The following is a 12265-nucleotide window of genomic DNA, read 5'->3' as shown; positions in this document are numbered from 1 at the left end:
TCCGAAATCCACTACATGTAAGAGTTGTCCATAACTGGTGGAGTGAAAGTGCTACCTCCACCTTGAGCTTGTCCAAATAAATGTCGGTTGGGGCACAATGGAATGGCTAGCAGGTCCACTAGGTAAAGCCATGGAGGCAAACTGTGCTACCAGCTAATCAACACCTTGGTAAGTAGGGGTAGGAACCCCATCATTTGTTTAATCCAAAGGTAGATAGGATGGAGCTTGAGCCTCCGCTGAAGGTGGATGAGCACCACCCGGAACTGAAGGTGTTCAATTCACGTTCCCTGACTTCCTCAGAGCAAATGGGTATTTGCAGCACATTCTTACACTGAACATAGTTAGGAGCCTATAAAGTCAAACATACACTTACCATTGCCAATGTGCTTCTCAATATTCCGGTCCTCCTTTCATAAGCTATAATAGGTACACATCAGATCTTCTCCAGATGCTTGGCAACTAACACTTGAGGATGTCAATTAGGAGTTTTCATTTTCAAAATCTGTTAATCGGTTAATAAATCTTATCTAGCTTTTTGAATACTTAACTTTGACCAATCCTATAGGCAAGGACTTCTAAAGCGTCAGGATCTTTATCTGGCAGGAAAGTCCACAGGATTTTAAGCCTTTGAAAGTGTCTATTGACGCAGTCATCAAAGCGTTCATCGACTTGCAAAATTCTGCATAAACAAATCTGTGATCCATGCTTGCAAAGATAGCAAACGTCCTAGAGCTGATACCTCGAAATATTTAACTTTAAAAACAAAACTTTTTCATAGCTTCTGCACAGGTAGCTCGATCGATAGGTAGACACCTTAAGAGGAAAAACTTCACTGTTGGCACACATTTCTCAATCTTTCGTTTGATCAATCCTGTGGGAAGAAATGGTGAGGCGATCGACTGACCTGTGGTAGGCGGTCCGCAAATGTGGTGATGTCAACCAGCGCGGCTCCTGAGTATCACCGTCCTTCCTTTAATGGTGGTCTTCCCTGTTTAGGCGTGTTTGCCTGTTGTCTGTCTTCAGACACCTTCCTGCTACTGCTTCTTCTCCTTCTCCTTCAATGCAAAAGCCACTGCAGGTGATCGCACAACGCAAAAAGCAATAATGATCGCATCCTCGGGTCTAGGTGAGCAGAAATGCGGAACGACCATAGCACGAAGAGGAGAGTACCAATTCGGGAAGAGGAGAGGAACTCCAGAGAGGGTGAGGGAGAGGGAGGAAATCTCCTGAGAGAGAAAGTGAGGGAGAAAGCGAGGGGGAAGATAGAGAGAGAGAGAGAGAGAGAGAGAGAGAGAGAGAGAGAGAGTGTGTGTGTGTTGTGTGTGAGTGAGTTACCGTTCACACAGAACAGTAACACACACACAGACACTGCCACTGTGTGTCACATGTATGGCGTATGTCAAAGTGAGCGACATAAACATGTGTTAGAGACTTCCTTTAGCCCTTTCACATGACATGTGGAATAACATTTGGCATGGTTATGGAACGTCAATTAGCCATTGGTCATGGCATGTGGAATAACACGTATCATAATAATAAAACATTAGCATTTTGCACGCGTGCCCCAACGTGGCAAACGAAGTTGTCATCGCACATTAATTTTGTTCAACAATCAATTTCTCATTTTTCTCTCTTCTCTTTTCCCTCTTTGTTTTTTTTTTATTTACTCTCTATCTCTCTCTCCAAATTCCCTGTGTAATTTTTTCTCTCTTTCTCTGCCTTTTATTTTAGTTTATTTTTTCTTCTCTTTTGGTTCTCTCTCTCTCCTTTTATTCTCCCCTCTCTCTCTTTTCTTTTCCTTCTCTCTCTCTCTCTCTCTCTCTAAATTTTTTATTCTCTCTCTTTCTCTCTCCTCTATTTTTTATTGTCTCTCTCTTTTTAATTTTTATCTTTCCTCTCTTTATAATACTCTCTACATGTTCCCCCCCTCTCTCTCTCCCTTTCAAAGTATGTAAATTTTATCTTTTCCCTTTATATAATTCTCTCTCTTTATGTTTATATTCTCTCTCTCCTTTTCTTCTCCTCCCTTTTCTTCTTTTTTTTTCTTCTCTCCCTCTCTCTTTTAAATTTTATATTTTCTCTCTTGCGCTCTCTCTCTTACAAGTTCCCCCCTCTCTCCTAGCTTCAATGAATCAGGTGTGTTCTACATCTAGCTTGGCAGCCTAGCAATAGGTCACAATCTACACCCTTCAACATGACTACAAAAATTTTTAGTCCATGAAGTACAACAAATAGTGCAAATGCCCAAAAATAATACATTGAAGCGCTCCAAAAAAATAACAAATCAAATAATTCCAACACAGTTTAAAACTTGCACTTTGACTTTACCTTGACCTTCCCAAAATGCTATTAGCATCAAGTAAGAGGTTCAAATTGTAGTTTGTCTCTCCCTCCCTCTCTCTCTCTCTCTCTCTCTCTCTCTCTCTCTCTCTCTCTCTCTCTCTCTCTCTCTCTCTCTCTCTCTCTCTCTCTCTCTCTCTCTCTCTCTCTCTCTCTCTCTCTCTCTCTATGCATATGTGGAAATGGTACATGGGAATCATACATTTGCGAAGCCTTAGCTAAAGGCTATCCTTCCCCTCTTGTTGCAACTTATGGTCACCTCATGTGACAAACTCCCTCTCACTCTTGATCCTTTCGATGATATTTTTTATCGAACAATTGTATGGTATCGACATGATTGAGGCAGGATGGCCTGAAACTATGATGATGCATGATGATTTGTGAATGATAGTACCAACTTGATTCAGTGCAGTTTGTTTGCATTATCTTGCTTTTTCTCATAAATAAGAATTCATATCAAGGGGGAGGAACATTGCATCTTCTTCCTCTTAGAGGAATTGAGATGTTCTCATCTTGAAAGAAACTAGAGATATTGCTTACACGGGGCTTCCTCATTAATCCAAGTAGCATCCTCTTCATGGTAATTCTTCCGCTAGATGAGGTACTCCCTAAGTGTTTTACTTCTAAGGGTGCATTCTTTTACATCAAGTATCCTATTAGGTTGAAGCTCAAGGACTCCTTGGCTTGGCATTACAACTTATCAATAATCAAGAATGTGATTAGGGTTGGCTATATAGCCTTTAAATAAGCTAACATGAACTATATTGTGGACTTTCAAGTGTTTAGAAAGTTATAACTTATAGGCATGAGTTTGAGACACTTGAGAATCTTGTATGGCCCACAATATTTTGGGCTTAATTTCTTGAATTGTCCCAAGGACAAGGAACTCTTCTTAGGATAAACACGAACAAAAACTGTCTCCTTCCTTGAAGATTCATTCTTGTCTTCCTAGATCAACATATGCTTTTTGCAAATCCTTGGCAGCCTAAATATCTTGTTTGATAGCCTTAACTTGTTCATCTATTTCTTCCAACATATTCTTGGAAGCTTCTACCCTTAGGGTAGGGTCAAAAAAGTTCAATGGAGCTAGACATTCTTGTCTATACAAAGCTTGGAATGGGGTCATCTAAATGCTTTGATCATAGGATGCATTGTAGGCAAATTCAACCAAAGGTAAGTATCGTATCCACTGCTTTGGTTCCATGCAACAATAAGTTCTAAGTATGTCTTCAATGACTTGATTCACCCACTCAGTTTGACTATCAATTTTGGGGATGATAGGCTATTCTGAAATAAAGTTGGGTACTAATGGCCTCAAGCAAGCTCTTTGAGAAGTATGAAGTGAAAAGAGAATCTCGATCGACAATCCTTTTAGGCAATCCATGCAACCTAAAGATCTCTTTCACAAAGAGCCTTGTGATTTCTGAAGCCTTATAGTTGGTCTTGATTGGTGAGCAACCTTATTCAACATATCCACAATCACTAGATTAAGTTATATCCTCCTTAGATGGAGGGTAATCCAACTACAACATGCATGCTCATAAAATTTTCATTTCATTTGTGGAATGTCAAGTGGCTGGAGCTTTCTTGGAATCTTAGCATGTTTAGGTTTTCCCGCTTGACTCGATGGTATGGATAGTCTTGTCTTGAAGTAAACAAGTTGTTCCTTTACAAAGAAGTTTAAATACTTGAGCTTGTCCTTGGATAGGGTCTCTTTTATCATTTGTTGATGCTTTAGATCCTTATGCCTCTTCTTTGGCCATTTCTATTATCAAATTAATAAGTATTGACACCATAGCTGCCAGAGATCTTGCTTTAGAGTTCCTCTAAGATGAGGACATTGAGAATGCTTTGCGACTTAGGGCATCCACAAAGGCATTCTCCTTACTCGGCTTGTACTTGATCTCAAAATCATACTCTTGTAATACTTGTATCTATTGTCATTGCCTCATGTTTAGATCTACCTAAGTGAAGATCGATTTGAGACTCTTATGGTCAATGACTAAAGTGAATTTGCTACCAAGTAAATAGTGCCTCCATAGTTTGAGAGCATGAATTACATCAAGTAACTCTAGAGTAAGTAGCATAATTCTTCTCATGAGTCTTTAGCTTCTTAGAAGAATAGACTATCGAATGACCTTCTCGCATTACACAACCTAATGCAAGAGAGCTTGCATTAGTCACAACTTCAAATTCTTGGCTCAAGTTAGGTAGTCTTGGGATAGGAGTTGTGATTAAGCTTTGTTTAAGCTTCTCAAAACTAGATTGTTCAGTGTAGCAACTTACTTTTTGAGTAAGTCAGTTAGGGGTGTAGCAATCAAGGCATAGTCCTTGATAAAGATTCGATACCATCCGATTAATCCTAAAAAACTTCAGACTTCCTTAACCATTGTTGAGGTGCCCATTATTACACATCCTTGACTTTGGTAGGGTCTACTACAATCCCTTCATTAGATACTATGAATCCAAGATATTCAATATGCCTCTTGAAGAAGGCGCATTTCTTCTTCTTGGCATAAAGTTTGTGTGTCCTCATTGTTTCAAGGATGACTCAGAGTTGCGGCTCATAATATTTGTCCTTCTTTGAGTAGGTCAAGATTTTATCAAAGAAAACAAGGACAAAGTCATCAAGATAGGCCCAAAAAATATATTGCATTAACTTGTTGAAGGTTGTAGGTGCATTGGTTAATCCAAAAGACATCACTATAAATTCATAATGATCATATCTTGTGTTGAAGGAAGTCTTTGGAATGTCTTCTCCTTTGATTGTTATTTGGTAATAGCTTGATCTTAGCTCAATTTTTGAGAAGATATGTGATCCCAAAAGATGGTGGTTAAGTAGTTCATATATCCTTGGAATCCGATACTTGTTCTTGATTGTCACTTGGTTTAGCCCATGGTAGTCGATGCAAAGGCAGAGAGTCCCATCCCTTTTTTGCATTTCTTCTTGATGGAGTGAATATGAAAGCAGTTATGACCTTCACATTCTCTATCCATTGAATTCTTTTTAAGTTTGTTTGGATGTAGTGGAAATGATTTGTATTTATATAGCAATAACACCCATCCCAAACCCATCTTCTTTCTTGGTACAATGGGGATAGGTCATACAACTAGTCTAGGATGTGCATCACTCTTCTCTCCTCCATCTATAATCAAAGGAGTGCATTACTGATGTGAACATGGCTCAAAACACTAGAAAATGATCCCAAGCCTTCATGATATGCTAAAGTTACACCCACATTAGTAATAGAAAACTTCTTGAATCCCTAGCTTATACATGTCTTCAGTCCATATTTATCCACAAGATCTTTTGCTTTTGCATCCTTGGCCACTACTTTTTCAAGGTTGTGAATCCAATAGTATCGGAAGTGGTGATACCTCCTAAATTCTATCTTCAAATTGTATTTGGCCTATTCTTAATCTATAAATGGTAGATAGGGATTGATCATTCTCTCTTGCATGACCTAGTCTCCTTGTCCTACCATTTCAAAGAACCTACTACATCATGTGATGGTGAGATATCAAGGAAATATATATTTTATAATATAACAATTTAGATTCAGCTTATGCACAAAAAAATTGTCCCCTTTTTTTTGCCTTCTACTAATATGTAGTTTTTCTATTGAACTATCTAGTTTTTTGTTTTTGTTATGAGATTAGTTTTGAGGTGTCCCTCCCCCCACCTAATTGAATGCAATACTTCCTAGGGCTCCAAGGGATGACTTGGGAAGATGTTAATGTTGAGGTGTGAGGATGTTTTCTTGTAATGTAGGTGCACCTTATTGATATATATTGTGGTATAGTACATGGTTAATGTGGCAACGAACAATAATAAAAGTGAGGATTGTACTTGAATGCCACATAATGATCCATATATGTGGGTGGGCACCTACATGTGTTATGTAGGTCAGGATATCCATTAGGATATCACCTTGAGCCTAGTTTGATAGCAACATGAGGTTCTTGCTCACTAAAGATACGGTCTAGATACGAATGGAGCCAACGGTCGATTGTGGGTCAAGGCAAGTACCTACATGGCCATAGGTGCAATGTAAGTCGGGATGTATTTGATAGACTTGATAGCAAGATGTTGTTTAGCATTGTTCATAATCTAATAATTGACCCTTTCCCATCATGCTTGCAAAGTGAACCATTTCCATGAACCTATAGAGATTGTCCTCTTGTTTGTAATTCTTCGTATGCTTTGTGACTATAGGGATTTTCACTTAGTTTCTAGTGTTGGATGCTATTTTAAACCCGAGAGTTGAGGTAATAGTGTTATACTACTTTATTCGTTGGTTGAATTTTCACTTAGTTTCTAGTGTTGAGTGCCATTTTAAACCCGAGATTGAGGTAATAGTGTTGTACTACTTTATTCGTTGGTTGAATTATTTAATAAACTACTTGGTCAAGAATTTGGCTAGGGTGAGGTTCACTTTGAGGACTCTTTTCCGATTGGTGTGTGCTCTTAGTCTAGTTCTTTCTACAAATGCTAAGGTACGTTGGACTTGGTTTAGTTGAGCCTCTCTCACTTGCCTATCGGTCCTCTATGCTTACATGAATCTAGCGACTTGCTATAGCAGATCTTTTCCTAGTCTTCTTTCCTCTTCCAAATCTAATATTATCTCATGTGATGATCTCCCACATGCATTATCTTCATCTTCTGATTGTATTGTGCTAATAGCTACTAGATCTTTGTTGGAAATTTGCTAGGGTCAAGCCTGCATTTGAGCTTGAAGCAGACATGGTCTCTATCACTTTCTTTTTTACTAGGGTCTTGATAAGACCAATCAATTCAAGTAGGATATGGTGGCTTCCAAGGAAGTCTCTTTTCACTCTAGAGGTTTGCCAAGTGATCCTTGTATTCACACTAGGTGCTCAAATTTCCATTGCTTAATTTACCCTCATTGATGAGTTATTCCAAGAGGCATATTCCACGGTGGATTCCGTGAGGTTTTTATACCACGATGGAGTTCATAAGATTTTGCGGTGGATTTGTAAAACTACATTTATTTGTTGGGGCTCGTACACAAGGTGGATTCCTTGTGCGAAGAAGTTGACAGGGACGCATGTCCTTTTCGGGCGTCAAATTAATTTAATGTGCACGTGGGTGATTCCATAATGGGTGATTCCGCAAAATACATATTTAAATTAATGGACGTTTATGAGTTTAGAGTGCACTCATATTAAATTAAGATTAGGACAGAGTTCCAACCTATTTATTTATTTTGTAGCTGAAGACTGCTAGGTATTCACTTTTGTTAGTTTAATCTTATTATTTTCTAACAATTGTGAATGCTTCAGTTGATGTGTAGAGCAGGCAGCGGTGGCATTGGGAAGCACTGGGCAATGGCGTGTATTCAAATTACCTAGAAGAAATTATAATTTTTTATGGATGTGCGCCTTATTATTAAAGGAGTGGCGCTAATATTTACTTAGGCGCGCTTATTTATTGAAGCACTTGACAAACATTTATTATTTTGTATGTGCATAGGCACTCGGTTTAAATATTTCATTATTGGACATTGTATTTGGGCACAACCCGACTTTTTGGACGCCCAACCACTTTATTCTTTATTTGGGCAAAAGCAAAAGCAAAAGCCAAATCATGCTAATTGTAAATTGGGCTATTTTTGAGCTTGAAGATTAATAAATTTATAAATACATGCCTTGTGGAGCACTGTTAACCCTCAAACGAACAAGGTGAAAAAGATGGAAAATATAAAGTAGAAGACAAGGCCAAGGCAAAAGTGAAATAGAAGATGAAGGAGTGCCAAGAAGAATTGGAAACATAAGAAGTGCAGAAAAGTCCTAAATCAAGGAGAAAGGCACAGGAGAAAAAGTGCAAGTCAATACTTTTGTAAAAAACTCACAGGGCGCACCATGATTTATTTTAAGATTACAGGGCTCTCACTCGTGCAATTCGTAAATGTAGACGTGCGGTGGAAAGGAAGCTAGGAAGATAGGAGGACAATGGGAAAAAGGGCCTAGGCCACGGCCAGCCATGTAAAAAAGGGGATAAGGGGATGATCACCCAAAAGAGATTTAGGGTTTTGTATATAAAGTTGAAAAGTGAATGAGAAGCTCATTCTTCTGTGTGGCCAAAAGTGGCTCTCCTCCTCTTCTTCTTCTTCTTCTTCTTGCTTGCTTGAGCTTGTGCTTGAGAGAGGGAGTGTGAGAGTGTAAGGAAGTGAGTGTGTGAGGGTGAGGGATCGGGGAGGAGAAGCTCTCCATCTTCTCCTCTCTTCTTCTCTTCTCTTCTCTTCTCTTGCTCGTGGCAATGGAACTTGGAGCAAGGAGCTTGAGGATGGAGCTCACTTAAAGCTTGCACTTGGATTGTGGAGCTACCGGAGTTCTCGTGAGAGGAGGTAACTCGATTGGGCATGGAGGTAAGCTCACTACACCCACAGAGATGGATGGCACGTCAGCTATATGAGAGGTAGCCATTAGTGCTCGGCTTGGAACACTTGAAACAATAAGTGGTCCGTGGGTCTTGGCGGTTGAGCGAGAGCTCCCACATTTTGGTTCTATTGTCGGGGGACTGATAAATTCAAGCCTTGAGCACTTGTGCGCTCCGAATTGAGCATTGAAGTAGGGTTTTTTCCGAACCGGTGCTTGAAGTAGATAGGTAGAAAGCGAGGGAGTTTGAAGAGGTATTTGATCTCCTTAGCAACTAGGTTTTTGGTTTTTGAACTTGGAAAAGCATGTTAGAGTAGTGTAGGTATTTCCCTTATGATTTTTTCTTGCATTTAGGAAGGATAAGAGCAAAACATTGGAGCATGCAATAGGGTTTTCTATTGTTGTATAACAGGCTAAAACAGGGAAAAGAAGGGCAAAAAATCAAATTTTGAATTAAATATTGGTGAGGGGAGAAAGATTAAGGTGAGTATAGGCTTGGGCAAGGTGATAAGGGGCTACGAGTGGCAAGGAAGGCCACATTTTGCATTGCAGGGTTTCAAGAGAGCTGGAGAGAGGGAGAGAGAGCTTCATTGCGTGGACCCGCTTCGATCTTGCCATCGAGGAGTTCTTTGCTCACCATAGGTAATTCCACACCTTTCCCTACATGAGTAGCTTGGATCTGGAGGCGCTCAACTAGTAGGAAGGCCTCAATCACTTGGTGCGACAAATTCTTTGAAGTCCAAGGAAAAGATGCATCGTGTTTGTCTCGTCCGAGTGACAGGGATTTTGGGCCGAGTCCCAAAATCAGCCCTCGACCTGGTGTCCTATATTCGGCCCTCGGACCACTCAATCCAATCGGCCACTTGGCCCTTGGCCTACTCGGACACTAAGCTCTCAGCCAACCCCACTTGGACAAGTCACCAATCGGCCTTCGGCCGAATCAACCATTCAGCCCATCGTAGCCGAATGCCCTTCGCTCGACCCGTTCGAATCAAGCATTCCAAACCAACTTGATATTCGTCCCTCGGCTCGCCGAGTGACTCAGCCCAACACCAACCGACTCGGATGCCTACCACTCGACCCCTACAATTCGAACCTGCTGGGCTGAATTTGGATTTTTTTAAAATTCTAACCTGTAGATTCTGAAACCGACCAGAGACCACATAGAGCCAAAAGCACATCATAGTTCTATTACTAGACTGAAATCTAGAGCAAGTAGTTCAAAACTTGCTATGTATGGTCCTTCAAATCGTGCATGGCATTTACCATAACGGCCCTGCGGGTTGAGGGGGACTGCCCCACCGGGACCCTCGCAGAGGGGGCTCTACCCCCTTCGCACCTCCCCCAAGTAGATTGGAGAGAAAACATGTGCCGTGAGACAGGTCCTCCAAATTAGATCCTATTGTAGTAATGGCTCTACATAAGCATGGATCCTCAATTGCAAAAGAGCAACCAAAAGCCCATACTTGAACAAAGACAAACAGAGACCCTAGAACCTCAATGGGCCAATCTAGCCTACAAGGGCAAAAAGGCCATACCACAAAAACATGTCTAGATTGCGTCCGGACTGCATCCAGTCAAAGCGGAATGCAACAACCTCAAGCTACAATTGCGAGATGACTAGATATGACGGTCCTGACGATAGATGGACCTTGAATAGCAATGCATAGACAATCCAAGATATCAATGGAGAATCCACATCTGGTCGTGTAGTTGGGGACTCAAGGGCATTTGTCAAAAGGCTTAAAATGATAAGTTAAGGCCTGGAAGACGAAGACATAGTACCATCTACTTATCTTAGGGTCAAACTCACTGCAAAAAGAGAGCACTTTGTCGACGCTCTCATCGACGAATGAGCTAATTTTAATATCTTGACCTGTGAAGCATGGACCCTACTATGCCAACCAAAGCTTGCACCAAACTGATGGAACTCTTAATCCTTATGGGGGACACTCACAAGCACTTATGGGGAAGTGCAAAATCCTTGTAACCATTGAAACTGAAAACTTGTCTATTCTATTCCATTTCCCTCCAAATAGTGTTAATTGCAGAAAGGAAACCCTCATAGGATGACCCTTCAAAAGGGCAATGAAGTGCGAGGCCGATTACATAGCACAAAGGATACACTTGACACTACTGGGTGTGAGGATAATCACAACCTTTAGTAAGGGTGACCTCATTAAACCTCGAGGGAAAGATAGAATATTCCGACATACAAGGCAAGCCTAGTAACGAGAGCAAGGACTTGGTCAAAGAGTTGATAGAAGCGCATGTTGAACAAAGAGAACTAGTGAGCGAGGCCATGCTTGAAACAAGGAGGTTAAGAGGCAATGCCAAGGATAGGCTTTGGACTTACAAATATCATAGAAGACCACAAAAGAAGCCCAAGCCTTGTAGACGAAGGTATTGATGGAGAGCCAACACAACACTGCGATGGATATCCAAAGCGTTGCTACGTGCTCAAGGGTATTACGCAGGTAACCAATGGATTTGGATACCAAAACCCCTAGCTAAAACCTCACCTATCAGTTGAAGGCCAGGTTGTATCAAGAGCAAAGAAGCATAAGAGGAAATCTAAACGAAAAACCAAGTTTCGAGTCAAAAACATTAGAGTGACCGAGCCCCTCACGATCGAAATCAAGAAACTAAACAGGACTATTTGAAGGGTAGATCCTTAGCCTAGCGTGCTTGATGAGTAGATATTAGATGTAATCATTGAGGGTAAGAAAAAGCCACGAGTGCTGAAGGAGCCTTTGATTTCCCAAGAGGATAACATGCATCGTAGGCATAACATTGCTCATGGCAAGGCTAAATGCTCAACAAAGCAAATGGCAAAATCATCTAATAGCCATGAGTACATCTTCCAGCCAGTGTCAAAGTCACTTAGGAGTCCCAAGTCTCCTACCTCCTCTTTCCTGAAACAGACACAGGAAGCACAACAGTAGTTGTCAAGTGTAGCTGCTCAATCCCAATCTTTATCTCCATCTAAGCTTCCAAATGTCTAAGAGGTGGGACATGACACCACCCATAGCTCTCGACCCAAGGATATGCCTATGCAACCTAATAACCGAGACTCGATCTGCACAAGTGAATGCACAAAGGTCAACAAAAGAAACGGCCACTTCTGATCTTCTTAAGGACTTGACACTACAGTCTACCAATAATGGCCAGTCCGCTGAACTGGTCATTACTACTTCCAATCAGGAACTGCAACAATCACAACTGTTGGCCGTGATGATGCCCCTTGCGGAACGTGTCCTTAGCCATTCACTAGTGGAAGAGGTGTCGCAACCAACATCCTTGACACCTCTAACACTCCCAAAGCACCTAAAGCCTAGGCTTCAAGAGAAATCTCTCAAAGAGGTGGCCAAGGAGAGGGCGCATCTGACCAATCGACCTATTAAGGCTATTCAGCAAGCCGCAGCCATGCCCCATGAGGACACATTAGAGAAAGATAATGTTGAGGCCCAACCAAACACAACAACTAACCTAGTTCAAGGTCTCGAGTCTTCAAGGGATACACCTT

The 12265-nt window shown here is 41.0% G+C and overlaps 1 protein-coding gene across 4 annotated transcripts in view; it reads right to left on the bottom strand.

The window, feature by feature from the left end:
* The window catches only part of IPK1 (inositol-pentakisphosphate 2-kinase 1), a 36845-nt gene extending 35443 nt beyond the window's left edge, over positions 1-1402 (bottom strand). For all 4 annotated transcript variants that reach the window (XM_087696918.1, XM_087696922.1, XM_087696920.1 and 1 more), the window contains exon 1: positions 905-1402. The gene's annotated coding sequence lies outside the window, so the exon portion shown is untranslated. The remainder of the gene's footprint in view (positions 1-904) is intronic.
* Positions 1403-12265: the final 10863 nt, after the last annotated feature.

Source organism: Lygodium microphyllum, chromosome 17, assembly GCF_053477565.2.
Source record: "Lygodium microphyllum isolate KBCC chromosome 17, Lygodium_microphyllum_v1.1.10, whole genome shotgun sequence".
Taxonomy (NCBI): domain Eukaryota; kingdom Viridiplantae; phylum Streptophyta; class Polypodiopsida; order Schizaeales; family Lygodiaceae; genus Lygodium; species Lygodium microphyllum.
Note: the sequence above shows the minus strand (reverse complement) of the source record. Positions and strands in the feature narration are given on the sequence as shown.